The following is a 10,562-nucleotide window of genomic DNA, read 5'->3' as shown; positions in this document are numbered from 1 at the left end:
TCCCTTCCAACATTTACCATTCTATGATTCTATGAATATCCACTCTAAATCCACCAGTGCATAATTCATTTGGGAGAATAACGTATAACATAGAATCATAGGCTGGCAAAGACACTCTAAGATCATGAAGTCCAACATAAAGCCAAACCGATTCCAGTAACTAGAATTTAATGTATATTTTGAGATGAGAAGCTATGGGTGCTTTCACAATGACATGACAAGCCATCTTACATGGTGTTTCTTTAATATTTCTCATAGTAAAGAAAGGTTAACAGCTTAGGTGTAGATCTTAGATCTGCATTTATGACAGACCAAAGCCAGCCCCTGAGTTCACACTGCTTAAATGTTCGATAGCTTCTGTCTGTGGTGGGTTAATTAGAAGCCAGGGTCCAGGGTTTTCTGACACTAAGCCAAAAGCTGGAACTTTTACAAAAAATACGAGTTGTAAGGAATCATTAATATTTGTAAAATACTGTCAGAGTACAGTATTAGTAAATATCAAATCTACCTGCTCACCTGGTAACACAATATTTGTTTCTGTAACTGAAAACTATGAGAAGTTTCTGAACACCGGGAAAAAGTAGTGTGCCTTCCCCCCTAGACTTTTTTTTTCGCTGTTGTCACATCTCACTGCTTGTTTGGACAAGTCCTGGTGCTGTTTTGGGATAGATCCCGTCTGGAACAAAGATCAGACCCAAACCTAAAACCTGTTCTGCAACATTCTCTTTATTAGGAAAACAAGTACACTGTTGTACAGCGTGCTCTTGATGCAATCCTTCCCTGAGCTCTGGAGCCAGAGAGTTCAGATGGCGAGGCAGGAGTGCAGTAAAGGGAACAGAAGGGGCTTTCAAAACGAGCCTTGTGATGCCAACCCCAGGCCCGTCTTGTTAACTGCGTACAGCTCCTTCGCCATCAGTCAGCACGGGTTTATCTTTGAAAGTGAAGTCGTGCTGCTCATAAGCATATGTTCTTACATATTCACATGTTAATTCTTACACTGTTAAAGACGGAAGAGAAATTAAAAACAAACAAAGCCCTATTCCATTTGGTCTGGTCTGAATTAGTCAGACCCTGATATTAACTTCCTAATTAAATAATAAACATTCCTGAGTAAATAACTTGCATTACCGTCAGCACTATTCCCACAACTTTCATTTCAAACAATTTTATGCATTAGAGTTTCTCGTGAAGCAATCTGTTGCCTGAGGCTGTGGCCGCTGCAGAGCGGAGGAGAGCTGCCCAGTCTGCCAGCAGAATACACCAACGCAAGCTACGAGACAGCGTGACGCAGCCAGCGGGTCACCACGAAGGGAGGCAAGGTGGGGACGATGCCTTCACAGAGCTGTACTAGCTGCTTTTAGTTACATTTAATAAGAACTCCATAGAATATTTTTTTTCTTACACAGTTTCATCTCCTATCCTGTAGCAGAGGCTGTCCTAAAGCACTGTTTTATTCATTTTTTTAGACAAATCTAGAAGTTGATCCTGGTTCAAATCCCAAAGGCAAGGACCAAGGGTTAGCACGGTAGCTATTTGCATGATGGTAACCATCACATGTCCTTGGTGGTGGGACATTCTGTTTGAGACTGATAACACTGGCAGAGCCTGGGCATGGACAAGAAGAGACAACTCCCTAGGCAGGGGCTGTGAATCACGATGTCTCACAGCATGGACTTGCAGAAAGCTGGAGAATGGACTTCCTGAATTTTAGCAGTCCGATTCCTCTCATATTTAAGCCAAGAAACACTGCCTGAATTATGACATGTCTAGGCAGATTCTGGAAGAAAATGTCCATAGGTATTTAGGTCCCTGCAGGTTAAGAAGGAGTTGGCTACCAAACTCCCTTGGAGAACCTGGACCAATAAAGTCCACTCATTTTTTTAAAGCACTCTACTGTTAGGTTTCTGTATTTAGCCACTTCTCTTTCAGCCTCGTAAGGAGGAGTCAAAAGCACTATTTTCATGATTAAAAACAGCAGCCCTCTTCAAAATCATCGCAATTCCTTCATCAGCTGAGTGATAATGCCACCTCATCGTTCTCAGGCATTTGGCTCATCTCTGTTCTGCATTGTCATGTAGGATACATATTCCTGGTCTCATAAAAGACGAATAAATTTGTCTGTAGAAAGCATCTGAAATATCCCAAGTGGGAAGATAATTTGTTTGCTTTTTAACAAAGCTTCCCAGAAGTTTTTACAAAGACTAAATTTATTATTCTAATTTTTATGGAGCTATTTATCAACGTGGTGATCAACAGTAATAGAAGCTAAGAATGGTCGCTGGGAAGAAATGAAGTCAAGGCTTTCTGTTCTGCTTACCACCATGCAATCATATAAACCCCACAGAGATACTGGCTCGGTATTATCCTGCAAGGATAAAGCATTGCAGCATTCACCGAGGAAGTAAATGAGAGCTCAGTGGCACAGCGGGTTGGCTGAGGGGAGGAGATCCAGGGCAGGGCAGCCGGGTAAGGCGGCTGTGCAAGCAACAGCGAGGATGGCGCGAGATGAGGGCACCAGGAGCAGTGTTAAGGGGGTGTGAAGAGCAGCTTGAAGCCAAAGTGGCTGAGGATTCACTGGATCCATCTGAAAGGAAAACAAAAAAAATAATAAAAAAAATCATAGATCACTAGGCTGGAAAAAATACCTCCATGAGCACTCTGCCGGGCATAACAGTGGGGCAGCGACTGGGGAGCTCAGGGAAGAGAAAGTTCTACAAGCCAAGATGAGACATAAGAGCATGAGAGAAGTCTGCCCCTGCTGTGTGCACAGAGCAAAAAAAAGCTTCCCCATAGTCACTTTAGTGGCAGCAAAATCAACAGCGCCTGCGGGTATCTGCTGGGCTACAGAGCACTTCCAACAGCAGGGCTTTCTAACGAAGATACCATCCCAACTTAGCATCGTGTTCCGCCCACGAGGTACCACCATCTCCGATGAGCCGCTGGGATTGAAAGCAAATGAGTCGAACAAGCGTCGGACTGAAACAGCCGATCTTTGTCATCCCCCCCCCCCCCAGTTTTACGCGTTAAATCATGCAAATCCGTCATCCCCACTGTACAAGCAGGGTCCAAAGAGGCACCGCCCAACACACGATGCTGTCTTGATCAGCGGGACTGCTGCGTGTGCACTGCCTTGGGGTGGGGGAGCGAGGAATGAAGAAGCCTTACCGGTGCAGAAAGGTTTCTTCTACCAACAAAAGCCGCCGTTAGCCCTGACAGCCCTAAAATCGACATCGACCAGCAATCAGAAAGTCAGTGGAAGCAAAACCTGTGAGCTTGCTGTGGACCGTGACGATGTCAGAGGCAGAGTTCATGCTGTGTCCTTTGGGCATATCTTCTTGTATTTTGTTTAAGCTTTAACCAGCACAGAAAATAACCACCTATTGCTGCTGCACACCACGTCTCACTGAGGCTACGCAGCATGATTCATAGGAAGATCCACAGATTAAGAGCCAAAAGACACAAAAAAATGTATTCCTGTTGAACAATAGACTATTTGAGGGCTTCTAGGTTCCAGGCCAAATTCTGGAGTTCACTGTACAAACGTGACAGCTTTCAGCATGACACTTCAGTATAGCTGCATGCAAGGAGAGAAAAAAGGGTACTTGCCACACAGCGCCCAGCAACGCACCCAGTGTTTGCCAGGTCGTCTGAGCCTCTGCATGAGTTACAGTGTAAATAAATCTGGTATTAACGTTTGTAATTTTGCCACATGAAAGGTGAGAAAGGAACAGAGCAAGGAATTTATATGATTGAAAAACATGCTGTCTGAAAGATAGCCCTTGAGCTTCCTGCTCTAAGCCCCTCACGACCTGTGCCGTGGGCTACAAACCACCCTGAGCCCTGGAAGATGACGTGTGGAAGCTGGCTTTGGTCTTGCTGCACGTCAGCGGGCAGACACTTGTGTGAAATGGCCCCCAGTGCAGAACGAGTTTGCTTTGAGCAGCAGATCTCAAATCAGTTCCATATGTTACTTTGAAGAAGAAAATGACTGGTAAGACTCAAAACAGAGTAACCAAGAGCCAAGAAAAAAAATGCCCTGAAGTGCCCAGATCTTAAAGATAGGCCAGTCGGGGAATCCGTGTACATCTGCAAGACGTGCCTGCTGCAACACAGCCCGTCACACGCTCAGTGTGGCTCCCAGCTGGAAGGCGTCCAGCACCCAAGGGGCAACGCTGGGGAACATTTTTACCTCGCGAGTAGACGCTCAAGAGCCCAGCAGCGCGAGGGAGGCAGTGCAGCCAGCCGGGGTGCCTTCAGTATCTGCGGTATGCCACACAGCTCTCCGGTGTTTGCTGAAGGACGGGCTCAATGACACTTTGAAAAAGCCGTGATACCCTGATTAAATTCTAACACAGATAATGGTGTTCTGCGCGCCGTCCAGCAGTGTTGAACTTGAACTCGGTGTTCTCTCTTTTTTCTGACCTAAGGAGCTGTGTCTAGACCAGCAATTAACCTGCACCTCAACAGCGGGGCGAGAAGTTTCTAAGCTCTTTCCTGTCAATATTTATTGGAAACTCCTTGCTTAGATGTCTGTGCACAAGTCTGAAGGACTTCAAGGACCCTCCCTCTCCTCAGCTCTGAGTGAGGACAGGGATGAGCACAGTGGGAAGCAGATGCAGGTCAGGGTGCTAGGCTGCCTTACAAGAACTGGGAGACAGAAAACAGCATCCGAAGCACGGCAAAAAAGACCCTGCGAGGCTCGGGCCTCCAGAGAGAGGGAAGGAAATGGGAGACCGGCAGGTCTCTGCCTCCTGCAGTTTGGATGTGAACTGTCTTTGGTTTGCATCGTTAACTTTATGCAGCCTCTGGGGCAGTTTGTGAACTGCCCAAGCATCTGCAAATGCAATTCTTGACTTTAGGATCTGACGCAAACCAAATTAATGAGCAATGAGATAGTGTGCAGCCACTGTTGACTTATTTTCTGGGAATGCATGTGAAACACTACCAGTGTTTGTTTTGTAGTAGCATGTAAATACCCCCATTGAAAAGAGTCCTCAGTTCCCATGCTTTTAACGTAGAAGCATTCTGGGGAGCGCTCCCTCTCTGAGCATCATCTGTGACGCAGTTCCCTTGCAAGATAAATGCACACATAAAAGCATTCAAAACAGCTGTTTGCTCATGTGCTTGTCTCTGAAAGCAGGTGGCAAAGTAAATGCATCATGCAGTCGGTCAGATCCACTATTCCTGCTCTGCACTGACAGCCAAACAATGTCTGGACCGACATCTAACAAACTGGCTGCAGAATCAAGCGATTTCTGATGAAAGCTTCTGCCTCCCTCCCCCCAAGATAATAGAACATTTTCCCAGACGGAAGGAACCCACTTTAAAAACAATAGGTCTTTGAAACGTCAGCTAAGGCTTGCTTGGCATGTGCTGTGTGCCCACAGGAATACGATACAGCCTTTTTTCACTCTCCAACTGTAAGCCTTCAATCTGAAGCAGCAAGACAATGAAGAGATGTAGGTCTAGTTTGCTGCTCTGCTACTGATTTCCAGCCTCTCCTGGGGAAGTCACTTAGCCTCGCTCCATCTCCGCTTCCCCCAGCAGAATGAGGATGAAAGCGCTTCCTGGGCTGAGGATGAATCCAAGCTCATGCTATGTTTGTGTGCTCCAGTAATGGGGATCAGTAGCTGAGTTACTTGAACCAGCTTTAAGCCAGTCACACGAGAACTGATGCAGTATGGTTTGCAAGAGAAGTCATGAAGCTGAACTTGGAGGCTATGGCTAGCGATGGCTACGGTTACCATGGCTCTGTGTACACCACAGTCCTGGGGACAGTGTAGATCTCTCTCTGCATTCTCTGAAAAAGAACCAAGTTGTTTCTGCCATGAATGTATTTATTATACCAATGTTTTACGCCATTTCTCCTCAAAGCTCCTCCTTGTCTCCTCTAGCATGAAAGGGGAGAAAGTCATGCAGGTCACGCGGCTGACTGACGTGCTAGGAGCTTGGGCAGTGAGCCTGTCTCTCCCAGAGTTATCCCTGCACAGCCTGACTAAGCAGAGCTGCTCCTCTGGTCTAGTCACACCATGCTGTGCAGGAACCCGGCGTTCCCCTGGCCGCTGGGGCCTCTGTGTGCTCCCAGTCTTCTCTGGCGATGTTACTGGTCCTGATCTCTCTGTCATGATCTTAAGATAATAACAGAGGAATTACAGTTAGTGCTGTACCCAAGAGTTAAGAGGAAGGCAAAAGTTTCTCTCTCCCCCCAACAGTGTTAACCCCTTTGGTCTCTGTGCTGCCGGTCTTGTGGTTCTCAGCTGAAGAGACTCCAAGACTTGAAATCGAGTTCGGAGAGCACCCCGAAGAAACGGAAAGGTCAGCCACCCTCGCCCTGTACCACTCCTGCGAGCAGTGTGTCAGACCAATTCGAGAAAGCCTGCAGTGAGATAATCCATTACCATGGTTAGTGCGATGTGCTAATCCTTCTCAGGGAAATGGGATATTTGCCAGGGCAAGGACGAGATAAGGAGCATTAATCCAACTTACAAGGAAACGCAGCATTGGGCTGCAAGCTCTTCCCTGGAGGAAGCACCTTGGCAAGCGCTCCTGAAAGGGCTGCTCACAAATGAGAGCTTGTTAGACGGCAGGATCCAGCTCAGGGTCCACACCGAAAACTGAAAAGGAAAAACAAGAAGCGAAGCTCTCCAAACTGGTGACGCTCAGACTGGCTGTGGAGTCGGCCACGGCTGCTCGTGTCCTTCCATCACCCTGATTGATGAAGCGCCAGCAGATGGCTCTCGAGGTCTCCATCTTTCCCGATTTCTGTACCTAAACAGAGTGTGTTGAAACGTCTTTTACGCACATGGCACACGCATTCCCCCTGTGTACCCCTGCCCCCTCCCCACACTGGGGCAGTACTGGTCCAGATAAAGGAGCAAGACAAGCCAGTCTGCTGGTAACTATCACAAACATGTTCTGTCCATTGTTTTTTCTTCTCCCTTCACCCCAGATTTTTACATTGGATACATGAATATCAAAAAAGGCTTTGAACTGATGACATCTCCAGGATCTAGATCTTATGATCAGGGTTCTTCCAACCTCAAATTGGCTTCTGACAGATACAGTCCATTTCTTCACTTCTCACTTTTCCACTGTGTAGAAAAAAAACAAACCACAAACCTACAACTTTTCTGGCCTGACATAAACAAGAAATAACTCATCAAAGCAAAAGAAGTACGTAAGGTATAAAATCCACATTCCTTTGTAGAATATTTTATTAGCAGGACTACTCGACTCTCTCTGAAGTCAGTGTTTTTTCCTACAACAGCACTGAAAGCTGGTGGAGGTGCAAGTAATCTGTGGGATAATCCAAAGAGTAAGCAAAGACCACTCTCTCCATTTAAGTACTGTGTAGATACAGCACTGTGAACTGATGCCGGACGGGCAGGAACGATGTGTGCAGCCGGACTGGTGGCACCAGATGGCAGCATTTATTGCCTGGAGATCCTGGAGCAGCCGGGACTGGCAGTTCAGTGCTTGGCAGTTCTCGCTGTTAAAGCCCCTAAAGGTTGGGCTGCAGCCCCTTCCTCCTCCTCTGCCTCGATGATCACGATACCACTTGGTGAGGGTAATCGATAAAAGCAATGAGAACGTGGATGTGCCATCTCTCCCCATTCCTTTCACATGCAAAAGATGGTCTCCTTGCTATGAGAAATGATGTGCTGGAGTGGGTCCATAGGAGGGCCATGAAGATGATCCGAGGGCTGGAGCACCTCTCCTGCAAGGACAGGCTGAGGGAGTTGGGGCTGTTCAGCCTGGAGAAGAGAAGGCTCCGGGGTGACCTTAGAGCAGCTGCCAGTGCCTGGAGGGGCCGACAGGAAGGATGGAGAGGGGCTTTGCACAAGGGGGTGTAGGGATAGGACAAGGGGGAGCGGCTGTAAACTAAAAGAGGGCAGATTTAGATTAGATATTAGGAAGAAATTCTTCACCATGCGAGTGGTGAAACACTGGCCCAGGTTGCCCAGAGAAGCTGTGGCTGCCCCCTCCCTGGCAGTGCTCAAGGCCAGGTTGGATGGAGCTCTGAGCACCCTGGGCTGGTGGAAGATGTCCCTGCTGATGGCAGGGGGGTTGGAACCAGATAATCTTTAGGGTCCCTTCCAACCCTGACCATTCTATGATTCTATGATTCTTTTGGAGACATTCATCTTTTGCCTGTTCCCTTGTGCCTGTTTTTGCCCTGGAAGGTTCTAGTTCCTCAGTGAGCTCCTGGTTATCATGAATACCAGTGAAGGATATTTAGCAGATTTAGCCCCTGCCAAGATCTTTATTTTTCCTGTAGCAGATTTCATTCAAATACCAGACATATCAGTAGGAACAGCCTTTTATCTGAGAGCGAAGAGCTTGGCTGGAATTTCAACACCGAGCCAGGGAAAGCCTAAAAGCTATCAAAAGGTACCTCACCCTTCTCATGTCGAATGGCAACGTGCAAGATGCCACGGCTGGGAGAGGCCCTTCTAGGCACAGTGGCTGCTTTCCCAGCTGCTTCACCTCCATTTCTTCTTTAAGGCTTGAAAACATACATCCAGGGTGGAGAATGCAAACCAACATCTGTCATGCAAAGCTTTCTGCACTGAAAAATGTTCACCATCAGAAGGCCACACTCCAAACTGGTTTTAGAGTTAGTGACCGAGTCGAGGTTCTTACTGTCAATGGTTACTGCACACAAAGCAGAGTTACTGCAGTCACAGGATTGTCAGCCAAGGGATGCAAACACCCAGTATATTTTTCCCAGCAAATACATGCATCAGAGCAAGAAGTATCCTTCTGGTGTCTGGCGTGACTCTGCTGTCTCTGCCAGACCATTTTCCCCAGGTGTGACATATACCCAGATCCCAGAAAAGATCTTGGGATCTAGCTACTACCTCCTTCCAAAGCTGTGTTCCCGAAAACCACAATTTAGTAGTTTCTTTCAGACATCAGAGACACCTCATTTCTTTACCAGAAAGACCCAATGTTTCCACACACAGCGCCTCAGTTTCTGTTTCTTGCCCAATGCGCCAGAGCACAGATCCTGAGATCTCCAAGGTCTCTCGCGAGGCTGAGCTTCACCACCATGCAGAAGATGTTGCAGCCGGAGGAGCAGCTGTGCCATGGCTGTACTCAACAGCAACATCTGCTCCAAAGGCCACCAAAGGTTTTTCACACTGCAGCAGAGGACAAGAACTCTTTGTTTCTCCCACCTCTGCTGATCAAATAGCCCCTGTAGGCAGCTAGCTGAAAGGAAGATTGACCAACATGGTTGCATCAGTCCAGCTACAGAAATAGTTGTGTTGCTCAAGTCCCAGATGCTTCTGTGGCTCCGCTTTATCAAGGCTTCATTTTAAAACCAGCTCACGGCGAGTACCCAAGCAGCAAACATCCAGCTGCAGCAGGTGCTCAGAAACTGTTGGGGTTTTTTTAAATACAAGGCACTGACTCTCTGTTTTCATTTGTAGGTTTTTTTCTGGTTTGTTTTTAAACTTTTTCCTGCTCCACAACTCCATTTTCTGTCTGACATCCCCGTTTCAGACCTAAGCTCTGCTGGTCCACAGGGACAGTCTCAGAACATTCAGCAACAGCTTTTCAGTTTCGTTTTTGGATTTTATTGGAACTTCCCACTAGGCCCCTGTGAACAAAAGATGCTTTCCCCCAAAACACGATGCATTTCAAGTTATTCCCCCGCTGCCTGTGCAGCGTCGCTCGTGCGCTCTGCGTCCTAGCGACGATCTGCCACCAGCCCCGCTCCGAGCTGCCGCTGAAGCTGTGTGTTTTCGTACTTCCTCCCCAAAAATCAATCATCTTCACAGCTGCAGGTTTTAAACCCCGTAACGGAGGAATATTACGGACACTCCAAGGCCCACGTGCTGCAGAGGGGGGTTAATCTAGGCAGACGTTCTGCATCTGCGTGGGATGGGCCTCACTGCGCTGGTGGCTCTCTCCAGAAGCCCTGCGGCGCGCATCAAGCGACCGAGGGCCAGTGACTTCAGCGCTCACATGAGGATTACTCATCTAATTGGGGGGTTTGCTGAGCTCTGGAACCTTCCTCCTTCGGCGGCGACGGGCCCGGCGCCTGTTCACCCTTGGGTTTCCCCGGGTGGATGTCACCCCGCGGGGCAGCAGCGGCCTTCAGCCCGCGGGTGGGCACCAACGCTGGAAGCTCAGAGCGTCAATATTGTAAAGAGAGGGGGAAAAGCAGCCCCCACCCCCCAGTGGCGTCATCACCGGTTTTCCCTACGTCACCGAACGCTCCCGCGCCCTGGCCCCTCGCCCACCTCTTCCCCGCTGCCAGACCCGGCCCTCCCCAGCACCCCCTCCCCCGCTCAAGCCCCCCCCCAGATGTGCTCCCAGATGTGCTCCCGACAGCCGCCCGCCCGCGTCTGATGCAACCACAACATCACCACGTGGCCACGCACAGCTGTTCCCCGACGCCAGCCAATAGCGGCCGGCTCCGCTAACCCCAGAGGCGGGACCGTCCCGCCTACCCCTCGCGGATAGGTCGAGCCGCGAGTCCGTCGGTGAATCGGGCGGGCTCTCCGGCGGGGCTCGGGCCAATGGGAGGCGGCACCGCCCCTGGAGGCCGCCAG

Source organism: Opisthocomus hoazin, chromosome 21 (assembly GCF_030867145.1).
Source record: "Opisthocomus hoazin isolate bOpiHoa1 chromosome 21, bOpiHoa1.hap1, whole genome shotgun sequence".
Lineage (NCBI taxonomy): Eukaryota > Metazoa > Chordata > Aves > Opisthocomiformes > Opisthocomidae > Opisthocomus > Opisthocomus hoazin.
This window is presented reverse-complemented; position numbering follows the sequence as displayed.